We start from the raw sequence: 13312 nt of genomic DNA on the forward strand, positions 1-13312 counted from the left end.
AAACTGAGAATATGGGTTGATACCATCACCAGAGACAGATATTCTGTCTCTCAGACAAACACACTGTCTTCCCTTCATACCCTATAAAGTACCTACTATAACCCCTTTCTTTCTCCAGGGGATGGGGCAGGGCCTTGGGGACCTGTGGTCTCTATTGCTGTCTTTTCCATGAAGTCATGATGAGTGCAATGTGACCGGTGGGCTCTCAGTTTGACCAGTATATCTGTAGTTCAGAAGGGAACACAGCAAGATGTATGGATCAGGAAAGAAGCAATACATAGTTGCCTAGAAGGGAGAAAATGAAGTCAGAGGTTTGGATTTGAATCAAGACTCCACCAATATCTTCTTTGTGTAACTCTGGGCTCTCTGTGGCTCAGTTGTCATAATACCTTTTAGTTTTTAAATAAAAAGACATCAAATCCAGGGATGCTTTCACCTGCAAATCCTCTAGTCCTAGGTCATGTTCCCTGCTGTCAATTTCTTAGGAGCTGAGAATGTAGTTCAGTGACAGAGCACCAGCCAAGGTTTCAAAAGACTCAGGGTTACATCCGCAGCACCATAACACAAAAGTCCCCTCATTTGAGCCAAGTACCAATGGTTTAGATCTGAGGATCCTGGTTTGAAGCCAGCCCTGGAAGAGAAGTCCATGAGGCTTTTAGTGTCAATTAACCACCCAAATCTGGAAGTGGAGTTATGTGTCAAGTGGCTGAGAGCCAAATTTGAGTGAAAAAGCTAAAGGGATAGTACCTGAGTTCAAGCCCTAGTACCAGCACAAAACAAGGTCTTTTCATTGGTAAAATGAGAATAATGATGGTGATATTCTGTAAATATTGCTCATTTGCCAAATCATTTACTTCCAGGGTAAAAATAAAAAGTCCCTCCATACCTGTGTGCCAGTTTGAACAGAAATGATAAATGTTCTGCCTCCCTGAAATAAATGGTGGTAAAGAAATCCCCACAATTTTTTATGTTCTAGAAAATGGCTGATCATTGGGAACCACTCTTCCTCAAAGGAGTCAGATCAAGTATTGCTAGCTATCCACTTTTTGTTATGGCTCCCAGACATTGGCAAATGACAAGTCCTCCATGTGTATCATGAACGGTCTGTTTTGATAATAAGTTATCAATAATTTCATAGCAGAAATAAATATTTTCTGCTCATTGTGTACTGAGAGTACCTCTGATTATAAAAACAACCCTGTAAGAGAACTGTTGCAAAAGAAATTCATGCATGTACATCATGTAACACCCTGTCTTTGGCACTGGCTTATGGCCAAATGTTATTTGACATTGGTCCAGCAGGTCAAGGGACTTGGCAATGAGTCTCTGCTGTTCTCACATTAGAAAACATTTTGTGACTGTTCTGGGGCTTGAACTCAGGGCCTGGGAACTTTACTTGAGCTTTTTGCTCAAATATTGTGCTTTACTACTTGAGCCACATTTCCATCTCTACCTTTTTGGGGTAATTAATTGGAAATAAGAGTCTCTCAAACTTTTCTATCTGGGCTGGTTTTAAACCATTGGCAATCCTCAGATCTCAGCCTCCTGAGTAGCTAGGATTACAGACATGGGTCACTGGCACCCAGCTTGTTATCACATATTTATAAGGCAAGAGGCTGGACCTTGGGACATACATACAAAGAGGGATAAACACACCTGCCCATTCCATGTTTAGCTTGTGCTTACAATACATGCAGAAGCATACAGTTGTCTCCTGCTGCCCAAGTTTTCTTGCTGGAAGCCTTGGCAAAAACGATTTGGATTGACACACTGGCACAGCAGTGGTTGAACTGTCCACTTCTCTGACAAACTACTGTAGTCAGCAGGATGGAAGCAAATTGTTGACTGCAGAGGTAGAGAAATCTGACAGTAATGCCTGCTACACAGGAAATGGCTGCCAATTCTGTTTTGGAGAATATCCCAAGAGCACATCAGAAATGAAGCATGTCTGGTGGCTAGTTTTACAAGTGCTGCAGTTACAAAATGAGGACTGCACAAAGAGCCCTGAGGCAAAGGTAATTAAGTTGAAAAAGCAAACCTGAGAGCCCATGCCTCTAGCTTGGGAAAGCATATGTGCAATATGCCCAGGAGGGGTTGCATGACTTGGTCAAACAGAAATTGGGTAAATAGATTATGCCTTCATGCCAAAAAAGCAAAAATGTTAAGGAAAGGCAGCGATTAAACAATTGCCAGTCATCTTTTTTTTTTTTTTGGCAGCATACACCAAACATTGTGAAGTGTGCACCTGATGACATTAAAACTCCTTCCCTTCTGAGTTTGCTCACAATGATAACAGAATGGTTGGACTAATAAAGAAGGGCTGAGCCAGGCTCTGGTGATTTAGCCTGTAAAACTAGCTACTCAGAGGCCTGAGATCTGAAGATTTTGGTACAAAACCAACCCAGGTAGGAAAGTCTGTGAGACTCTTATCTCCAATAAACTACCCCCTCAAAATGCCAGAAGTAGAGCTGTGGTGCAGTAGCAGTCTTGAAAAAAGAAGCCCAGGGAGAGTGCTCAGGATCTGAGTACAAGCCCCAGGACCAGCAGGTGCCTGTGTGTACACACACACACACACACACACACACACACACACACACACACACACACACACACACACACACACACACACACACACAAAGTTGCCTATCTCAACTACTCAATCATCATCATATGCTAAAGTGGTATAAACATAAGGAAAAGGATGTACTTATGGCACAGTTTATGGGACAAAAACCAAGTAAAGAAAACAAGCCAATCAGAAGCCAACCAAATGAGGTTGCTATGGGTCCAGTAAAAGTGTCCCCCCTTGCTGGGTGCTAGTGACTGACTCATGCCTGTAATCCTAGGTACTCAGGAGGCTAAGATCTGAGGATTGTGGTTTAAAGCCAGTCCAGTCTGGAAAGCTTGTGAGAACCTTATCTCCAATAAGCTACAAAAATCTGGAAATGGAGTTGTGGCTCAATGGAGTTGTGGCTAGCTTTAAGCAAAAGAAGGTCAGAGACAATGCCCCTGAGTTCAAGCCTCAGGACTGGCAGAAAAAAAAACAGAAAGACAAACAACAACAACAACAAAAGAAAACACCCAACCAAAGGAAAAAAATGTTTCATTTGATAATGTAAGAAAATCTAGTAGTTGTGGTCAAAATAGACAGACAATAATAGCTGTGCTGTTTTTCATTATGAAAAGATCTTTCCCCAAATAAAAATATATTATAAGAAACCGAGGGCCACCTGCTGTAAAGAACAACAAAAACAAAAACCTATACAATAACTCTACAGGATTTCTTAGTAAAAGGACTGAGAGGATGTCAGGATATTCAATGATAAGAAATCCACATGATTTATGGCTTTGTGTGAGACTGTGCGTATTATGCCTCCAAGCAATGTACAAAATACAGGAATTGCGTGAGCAGGCTGAAGACAGTCAAAAAGAAATACAGGAATTGCAAGAGCAGAATGTGAATAGACAAAGATCTATAGAGGCATTCGTGGAATCCATAAACAGACAGCTGAAGGAAGCAAGGGAGACCACAAAGGGAATGCTGAATAGAGCCCAACAGAAGGAAAGGGAGCCCAAGGAAACCATAAACAATCAACTAAGTGATTTGAGAATAAACACTGAACACCAAATTAAGGAAGTAAAGAAGTTCATACAAGATCTAAAACAAAGCTCCAACAAAGAATTTGAAGCCATCAAAGCTGACCAATTAGAAGGAAAGGAAATGAAAAACAAAGTAGAAAGTCTTGACAGTAGGTTAGACCATACAGAAGATTGAATCTCGAGGATTGAAGACAGCCTAGATAATATAGAGGAAGAACATACAACTATCCAAGACAAATCCAAGAAATATGATAGATCTATTCAACATTTGGAAAACACCATCAGAAGGCCTAATCTAAGGATAATGGGTGTAGAGGAGCACCTAGACACAGAAGTTAATGATCTAGGAAATTTATTTAACAGGATCCTAGCACAGAACTTCCCAAACATGCATAAAGATAGGCCTATTCAGATACAAGAAGCTTTTAGAACCCCAAACAGACCAGGCCATAACAGGACATCCCACCATCACATTATAATCCTCACAGGATCAATTCAGACCAAGGAAAGGATCCTTAAAGCTGTCAAGGAGAAAAGATCAATCACCTATAAAGGGAAACCAATTAGAATCACTTCAGATTTCTCAGTGGAGACAATTAAAGCAAGAAGGGCCTGGAATGATGTATGCCATGCCCTGAAGACAAACAACTATCAACCAAGAATACTGTACCCAGCTAAAAATCTCCTTCATAACCCAAGGTCAAATAAAAACCTTCCATAACAAAGAAAAATTGAAACAATATATCTCCACCAAACCAGCCCTACAAAACATACTTAAAGATGTCCTACAGATAGAAGACCAACAAGAGCACAATAAAGGACAAGAAACCTCACCCAAACTGAGAATCCAAGAACCATAGGAAGAACTCAGTTGGCTCAGACCCCAAGAATGTGGATAACATGGCAGAACTCCCAAACACCTCTCAGTCCTAACTCTTTACAATTTAGGGGGGCAAAGGGGTGGAAGTATAGTTGTGGAGATGGGAGGGAAGGGATGGGAGGGGAAAAACAAAGGAGGAGGCAACAATGTTTGATAAGAAATGTAGTCATTACCTTGCTCATGTAATTGTAATCAGAGGGATTTTTATTTTCACAATAAAAAACTTATTTTTTAAAAAGCAGTATGGTACATGGTGTGTAATGGTTGGTTATAGAAAAGGAAATAAAATCATTCTGCTATTCTACACCTTTATGTCCTCTGCTAAGGGCATATTGGACCAATGCTCTGATGTGGCCAACTTAGCAAATGGCTTTTCTATTGATTTGTTTCCCAAGAGCCCAGATCAACTTACTTTGTACTTTGTACTAAGTTCTGTACTAAGGATGGTAATAGACTTTTCTGGTTTTGTCTCAAGGGTATGTGCATAGCCCTACTTTATGCCACCATCTTTTGGCAAAGTATTTGGCAACATAGACTTATACTGGAGTTTATTTGGCCCATTAAATTGGTAACAACTTATTAACTTCTAATCTTTAGAGAAGGAGAGAGAGAGAGAGAGAGAGAGAGAGAGAGAGAGAGAGAGAGAGAGAGAGAGAGAGAGAGAGAGCATGTGCACGAGAGAGAATGTGTTTGTGAGTGTGTGGTGTTTGCGGTTTCTTTGGTGGGTCATGGGGTTTGAAGTCTGGGCCTGGGTGCTGTTCCTGAGCTCTTCAGTTCAAGCCTAGCATTCTACCACTTAAGCCACAGTGCCATTTCCAGTTTTCTGGTGGTTTATTGGAGATAAGAGCCTCATGGACTTTTCTGCCCAGTCTGGCTCTGAACTGTGATTCTCAGTTTTCAGCCTCCTTAATAGCTAGGATTACAGGTGTAAGCCACCGGTACCTGGATTGGTTTTTCTTTTTATCATGACAGGATCCAGCATGTGTATGTGGGGTGGCCAAGTTAACACTGTGGCCAGTAATTGTGCTGTCCTGGTCACCTATACCAAATGTGCTGTCCACCCACTTCAGGGTTTGGTAGTTTTTTAGAAATAAAATTTAGGGGTTGAAGGTATGGCTAAGTTGGTAGAGCAACACCCAATGAGGGAAAGCATTAGGTACTGAGTTTAAGTCCCAGTCTCAGACCTAAAATAAAACAAAACAAGAAAGAAGTAAAATTTAAAGGTCCCAAGACTATGGTCAATTGTTTTTCCAAATTGTTCCAAATAATTTTGCCATTTGGTTAACGTTGGGACCTGAGTTATGCCAGGTTTGGAGGTTTTGTCTTTTCTTGAAGACTATACCCAGCTAGCTACGGAGTATTCCATACTTTAATTTTTGTGGGCCAGTCAGAGATTCTATGGCTATCAGAGCTAAGTATGCCACAGCTAATGATTGATGTCTTAGGGAATACCTTCCCTTAGCTGCCTTTTATAGTTGGGACCAGAATCCGGTAGGCATTTGCATACCATTATGCCACTGCCATAGGTCCCATGCATACTCTGTGGTTGCATTGTGACATCAAATCCAAATGGCTTGCTATTTCTAATAATGGTGAGAGCCTGTACTTGTTTCAAAGTGTTTAACATCTGTTTGGTCCACAGTGGCACCCTTTTGTGCCAGTGAATACAAAGAGGGCATAGTCAAAGCAAAATATAGGATCAGTGTCCACCAATTGTAAATGATTTTCATCCTGGGGTACAGAGAAACTCTGGATCTTATAAAATACAGTATTGGGAAGTACTCATGTTTTACCAAACCAGACAATACCCAAGAATTTAACAGAACAGTCTTGTCCCTGTACATTTGTGTCATTGACAGCCTATACTCATCATACCAGAACTGACTGAAATGACATAGCAGATTCTTACTCTGAAAGAATAAGAAGTTAATAACAGGCATTGGTGGCTCACACCTCTAACCCTAGCTACTCAGGAAGCTGATATATGAGGATCATGGTTCAAAGCCAGCCCAGACAGGAAAGTCCATGAGATTTATCTTCAACTAATCACCAAAAGGCTGGAAGTGGAGATGTGACTCAAGTGTTAGAGCAATTTTAGCCTTATGCAAAAGAACTGGAGTCAATGACCAGGTTCTGATTTCAAGCGCCAGAACTGGCACACACACAAAAAGAGTTGGGTGTGGGATCTCACACCTGTAACCCTAACTACTCAGGATGCTGAGGTTTGAGGATTGTGATTTGAATCCAGCCCATGCAGGAAAGCTTGTGAGAGGTTCTTTTTTGTTGTTTGTTTGCTTGTTTTTTGTCAGTCATGGGGCTTGAATTCAGAGCCTGGGAGCTGTCCTTGAACTGGTTCTTGTTTTTTTTGTTATTTAAATTTTTTTTTTTTTGTGAAAGTGATGTACAGAGGGGATACCATTACATAACTCAGGCAATGAGTACATTTCTTTTTCTCCCCTTCCCTCACTTTCTCCCTGTTTTTCCCTCCTGCTCCACCTCCATTGCAAGCCATATATTTTTACAGCTGTATACAGGGCTACAGGCCTTATGTTTACACTTGAAACAATTGATAGATGCCAGTGGGATTCCTCCCATGGCACACAGTGACAGAGGAATACATTTTTATGGCCATAAAATGAGTCCTCATATCCATAGGTTGTATTATTGGGGCATATACAAGAGGGCTAAAAATACAAGTTGTGTATAGAGTGTCCTATTGGTTTATGTCCCTGACCAATGACTGATTATTCCTATCACTTGGACTACCATTCTAAAGGGAACATACATGGTGTATTGGAGTCCTATTTCTGTACAACCTGTACACATGCCATCCTTAAAATTCCCCCAAGTGGGTGGACAGCACATTTGGTTTAGGTGACCCGAACAGCACAATTATTGGCCACAGTGTTAACTTGGTCACCCCCCCCCCCACACACACACACTGGATCCTCTCTGATAAAAGAGATTTACCTGTAATAGCATTCTCTGCTTTGTTATCCTCTTTGCAGGGTGACCAGTAATTTTTTTGCTCTTCTGGGCACAAATGTATGCTCATGTGTATAATGCATCCCAATACTAGATATCTACAAAATTGCCTAGGGGCACCATGTGGGGACTGCCATGAACTATACAATCAATAACCAAAATTCGATGGACATGTTTAAATGAGACCAATAGTGACAACAGATTAAAACAATGCTGTGCCAGGACCATTGCAATATCCCCCACCTATAAGTTATCGGTAGAAATAGATATCTACAAAACATGATGAGTTACAAGTATAATTACAAGTATATATAAAACAATGGTCTGGTGACTCTCACCAGGTAGCCAGGTGGTTACCTATAAAATTCTGTAACACCATCACATACCCGTCTCCTGGTCATTGGTGGGACAATTGGTGACATTAAACCAGCCAATTGGACTTTATCAAAATACATATGGATATATACAGACATCATAGTTGGCCTTGCTTCCCTGGACAATAAGTAATATTAGGATATGCCAATATACCCGTTATTGATTGTTACTTTTTGTTCCATATATTGCTATGATTTATGGGTTCAGGAAGTGTCCTTATGGACTAAAATATCTAATAAAGATTCATCAGCATGAGGGGCTGGAATGTAAGAGAACAAATACAAAATGAAATCCACGCATATCCATCATGTTATGATAGGATCTTTAACAGAATGCCTCCATTTTATGACTAAGCACCATCCTGTTATGTGTAATTTACTTCCTCCCTACCAACCCTATTGCCCTGCCTCCTTGGCAGGCACCTTCCCCTCCAATCATGTAAACTTTGCTTCTTCCCTGATAGTTCCTGCTTGCCTGGGGCCAACAGGTTTCAGGAAACAGTTGGTTTAGTTCCCATTTGCTTGGGATCAATAAACTTCAGAAAGAGTCTAGTTTCAGGAGATGGCTTGACTCGGGTAAGTGAGCACAATGCACAATACACCATTAAATTAGATAAGACACGGCTTGCTTGCTCGCTTGCTTGTAGCTGTAGATTAGGAAAAAGGGAACTTCCAAACTCCAGAATTGGTTGGGAGGCAGGCTATCACACTTAGGTATCCGACACCTGAGTGTGGTCTCTGGCAGGCTAATAAAAGGCTTTCCATTGGCTATATATTTTGTCTGAGTGGTTGCTCCTGGGAATTAATTCCTCTTTTCAAGGTAAAACTCTGAGCCTTTGGCTCCAGCTTAGACCAAATGTTAAATAACATTTGGCCAGGCTACAGTATTTGGAAAAGAGCCCTTTTTTTTTTTGCAGGAGGAGAGGGGGTTAAACCTTTGCCTTAGATAGGAGTTTATTAGAAATGAAGAATGGATACCATCCTATTTCCTAACTCTAATCAAAGGCTCACCAGCACAGCACAAGAGAGGTCGGTGAACCACAAGAGCAACAAGAGGCGAATGGGCAGGGTCACCTAGCCACATGGAAGCAAATCCAATGCTAGTCTTTGTGTCATGAGATATTTCCTGAATGTATTTATTTTCAAATAGAATCACTCTTATTCCTCATATTTCTTACTGTGGGTTATTTTTAAAAGCCTGAAAGCTACTATATTAGAATCAATGGATAATGATTCATTTCCAGGTTCAAATACTTTTTCAAAATTATTGATTGCATGTAATAGTTCCATGAAGAAGAAAATTTTAACCTCAATAGTTGATCTCATTTTGAAGTCGACTCCAAAAAATAAGAATTTATAATACTGCTCCCTCTAAATATACATTTCCTTCCAAATTAAAGATGTCATTGGTACAAAAGTTCTACTTCAGCATCAAAAAGGAAAGACAGAAATCTGAGTTATTCTCTGACATTCCTATCTACACAAAAACTTTTAGTATTCTGTAAAACTTATTTATAACTGCTAACTACTACTGAACCAGTCAGTTATAACAACTCTTTTTTTTTTTTGTTTTTGCTCAGCTGTAGAGCTTGAACTCGGGACCTGGGCACTGTCCTTGAGCCTCTTTGTGCTCAAGGCTAGAGCTCTAACACTTGAGCCACAGCACCACTTCTGGTTTTTGAGTAAACTGGAAATAAGAGTCTCATAGGGACCTTTCTGCCCACGCTGGCTTTGAACCACAATCCTTAAATCTCAACCTCCCGAACAGCTGGGATTACAGGTGTGAGCCACTGGCACAACTCTTAAACATATTTTTGTATTAGGAACTGCAGTTATTATGTTAACAAGAATCTCCTAATTCCCAGAAAACTCGGTGCTACCACTAAACCAGACATCTCCACTTCTGAGCAGCTTTGATGCTAGAAGCTATGATCAGAATCTGTGGAGTCAGAGTCCCTGTGAGCAAGCAGGAAGGATGTAGGCCCAGACCCATCTGTGTGCCAAATGGTCCACTTTACCTTACCTTCAAATTCCCAAGCTATGTGGACTCACAAGAAACAGGCTATTACTCTTGGGAATCAAACAATCAACCTCAATCAACAATTCTCAGAACCTAGAGTCAATCTAAAACAACAACTTCAACAACAACAAAACGCAAAAATCCAAAACCATAATGAAAGTGCTAGAAAATATTTGCCAAGCCACACAAAAGCACTTACTCAGACTTTACGAGATCCCTTGCATCGTATAAATATTTGGTGTTCTTAGGAGGTAATTATTAGGTTTAATTAGATAACAATTCTTTCATGAATAGTAGTTGATCTTTTAGAAAAATGAAGGAAGCTGTGTACTGGTGGCTCACGCCTGGAAGCCTAGTGACTAAGGAAGCTAAGATCTGAGGACCATGCTTTGAAGCCAGTCTGGGCAGGAAAGTTTGTGAGGCTCTTTATCTCCAAGTACCCACCAGAAAACAAGAAGTGGAACTGTGGCTCAAAGTGGTAGAGTGCTAGCCTTGAGCAGAAAAGCTCAGGGACAGTGCCCAGGCCCAGAGTTCAAGCCCCATGGCTGACAAAAATTAAAAAGAAAGGGAAAGAGAAGTCCATTCTCCCTATTATTCTACAACCAGGTTGTAAAAAATTCCTCAATCAGAACATTGAGAACAGTATCAAATCTAGTCAAGAGCTGAAAATCTACAAATAACTAAAAACAGTGTAGTCATTCAGCAGAGTAAGCTGGAGAGTTAGAAAGGGAAAAGGCAGAGAAGGACCTGCAAGCCCCACTGTGTGTTGTCTGGGGACAGCCAGCTCTTTCCAGGAGCGCTCCAAGCCCTCAGTGTATATGTGAAACTGTTTATTACCAAATTGCAATACCATGATTGTTTCCTCCCTATACATACATACCTATGATAAGGTTTTATTTATAAACCAGGCACAAGTAAGACATTAACTATTAAAACAACAAATTGTAGTTATTTGAATGTGTTTCTTCTCTTGAAATAACTTCTGGTACTGCACTCTACTGTTGGACTGTGGAAGGTAATGCCAAAGGCAAGAGGGGCCTTCTGAAATCTGTTTGTGGTGGGAATTAACCTTATGGCACAGAATGGTAAATAAGTGAAAAGAAGATTACAGAATGTACTTGGGTCATGAAGTGGGAAGCACAGCCAGGAGCTGGATCCAACCATTCCAACTTCAGGACCCTCCTGACCCACACACCATGAGGGCTGCTGAGTCCCAGCATCTTCCTCCCAGCAGGATAGGTGCTTTTCCATTCCTGGGAGGACCAGCCCTTTACTGTGGGAAGATTCCTTCCTACAGAACGAATGCAACCTGTCTCCACACTTCTCCTCCAAGGTTTAATTCTTGGGGCCCCAGAGACTCTAATGCTACATGACTGACTTTCACATTAAGTGAGGGCTGAGCAAGTAGGATTTATTTTCTAGTGAGGATTTGATTATAATAGGTTAAAATGAGGACAGTGCCTCAAATTACCGAGTTGCAATGCAAGCATATGGGAAGCATCTATAATCAAGAGCAAGGACTCACATACTTTCTTCTAACCTTTACTTTGGGAACTGCAACATGCAATTTAAAAAAGTCTCAGAACCTTCCCTTGAGATCATGTTAAATAGAAACAGACCTATTTTTTTTTTAATTTAAAAATGTGATGCAATCCTTGGCTCAGGCCGAAATTTTCTGAATAGAGACCTGGAAACAACAAATCAAAGAAAGGTTGGACAAATGGGATTGCATGAAGTCGCAGAGCTTCTGCATGGCAAAGGACATAGCTAGCAAGATCAATAGAAAGCCCACGGATTGGGAGAAGATCTTCACTACCCATACAACAGACAAGGGTCTCATATCTAAAATATACTTTGAACTCAAAAAATTAAATCCCCCAACAACAAATCCTCAAAGAAACAACTGCCCAATAAATAAGTGGGCGAAAGACTTAAAGGGAAACTTCTCTGAAGAAGAAAGAAGGATGGCCAATAGACACATGAAGAAATGCTCAACATCCCTAGCCATAAAAGAAATGCAAATCAAAACAACATTGAGATACCACCTCACTCCAGTTAGAATGGCAAAAATCAAGAACTCTAACAACAGATGCTGGAAGGGATGTGGACAGAAGGGAACCTTACTTCATTGTTGGTGGGAATGTAAACTTGTTCAACCACTTTGGAAAGCAGTATGGAGGTTCCTCAAAAGACTTCACATAGAGCTCCCCTATGACCCAGAAATCCCACTTTTGGGCATTTACCCAAATGTTTACAAACAAGACCACACTAAAGCTACCAGCACAACTATGTTTATTGCAGCCTTATTTACCATAGCTAAGATATGGAACCAACCCAGATGCCCCTCAGTAGATGAATGGATCAAGAAAATGTGGTATATATACACAATGGAATTCTATGCCTCCATCAGAAAGAATGACATTGCCCCATTTGTTGGGAAATGGAAAGACTTGGAAAAACTTATATTAAGTGAAGTAAGCCAGGCCCAAAGAAACATAGGTCCCATGGTTTCCCTTATTTGCAATATCTAGTATATGTATGAGTCAAGCGGAAAAGGTCAGATAATGTGATGTTAGGAAAATGAATCCTTAGATACGTATTTTAATGTTTTTTTTCTTTCAAGCATTTGTTTCTAACGCATTTATAAGATTATCTCTTTGTAGCTTTGTATGTCCCTCCCCCACAGTATAACCCCTGCTTTCACTATATTTGATGTCAGTATAACTTGTAGAGGAGATGGGGAAAAACAAGTCGTTTAAGGATACAGGTGGACCTGTGCAACAACGAGAAGTACAAGTCATCATGTCGAAAACGAGCTTTACAATGTTGGTGCGGGGGGGGGGGCGGGTTGGAAGCGGGGAGGATTGGGTGGGGGGGTCGGGGGGAGGCTGGGAAGGGATGTGAAGAGTAAACAAAGGAGGAGGCTGCAATACTTGATAAGAAATGTACGCATTAACCTGCCCATGTAATTGTAACCCCTCTGTACAGTGTGTTCACAAAAAATAAAAATAAAAATAAAAAAAGAAGAAAAAAATGTGATGCATTTTTCTTTCTCATTTTATTTTCCATTTTGTCTTGGAATAGTAACTTCCAGGAACAACTTATAGTATCACCGTGTGTGTACTAGAGCTTGCTTTGAAAATCTGTTCAAGTCTGGTACTCTACCACTTGGGTCACAGCTCCCTTTCTAGCTTTGTGCTGGCTAACTGGAGATAAGAATCTTACAGACTTTCCTGCCCAGAAACCTCTAACCACAATCCTCAAATTTTGGCCTCCTGAGGAGCTAGGATTAGAAATGTGAGCCGCTGGTTTGTGGGAATTTTATGTGCAATGGAGATTTACAACTAGAATCACATCTGCAGCGATTTTCTGCTTCACAAATGACCGCAGCTGGACAATCTGCTAAAGCAATGTGGTACTGAAATTGTAAGCTTATGTTCTTTTGGGATATTT

Source organism: Dipodomys merriami, unplaced genomic scaffold (assembly GCF_024711535.1).
Source record: "Dipodomys merriami isolate MVZ:Mamm:240054 unplaced genomic scaffold, mDipMer1.0.p SCAF_3, whole genome shotgun sequence".
Classification (NCBI taxonomy): Eukaryota; Metazoa; Chordata; class Mammalia; order Rodentia; family Heteromyidae; genus Dipodomys; species Dipodomys merriami.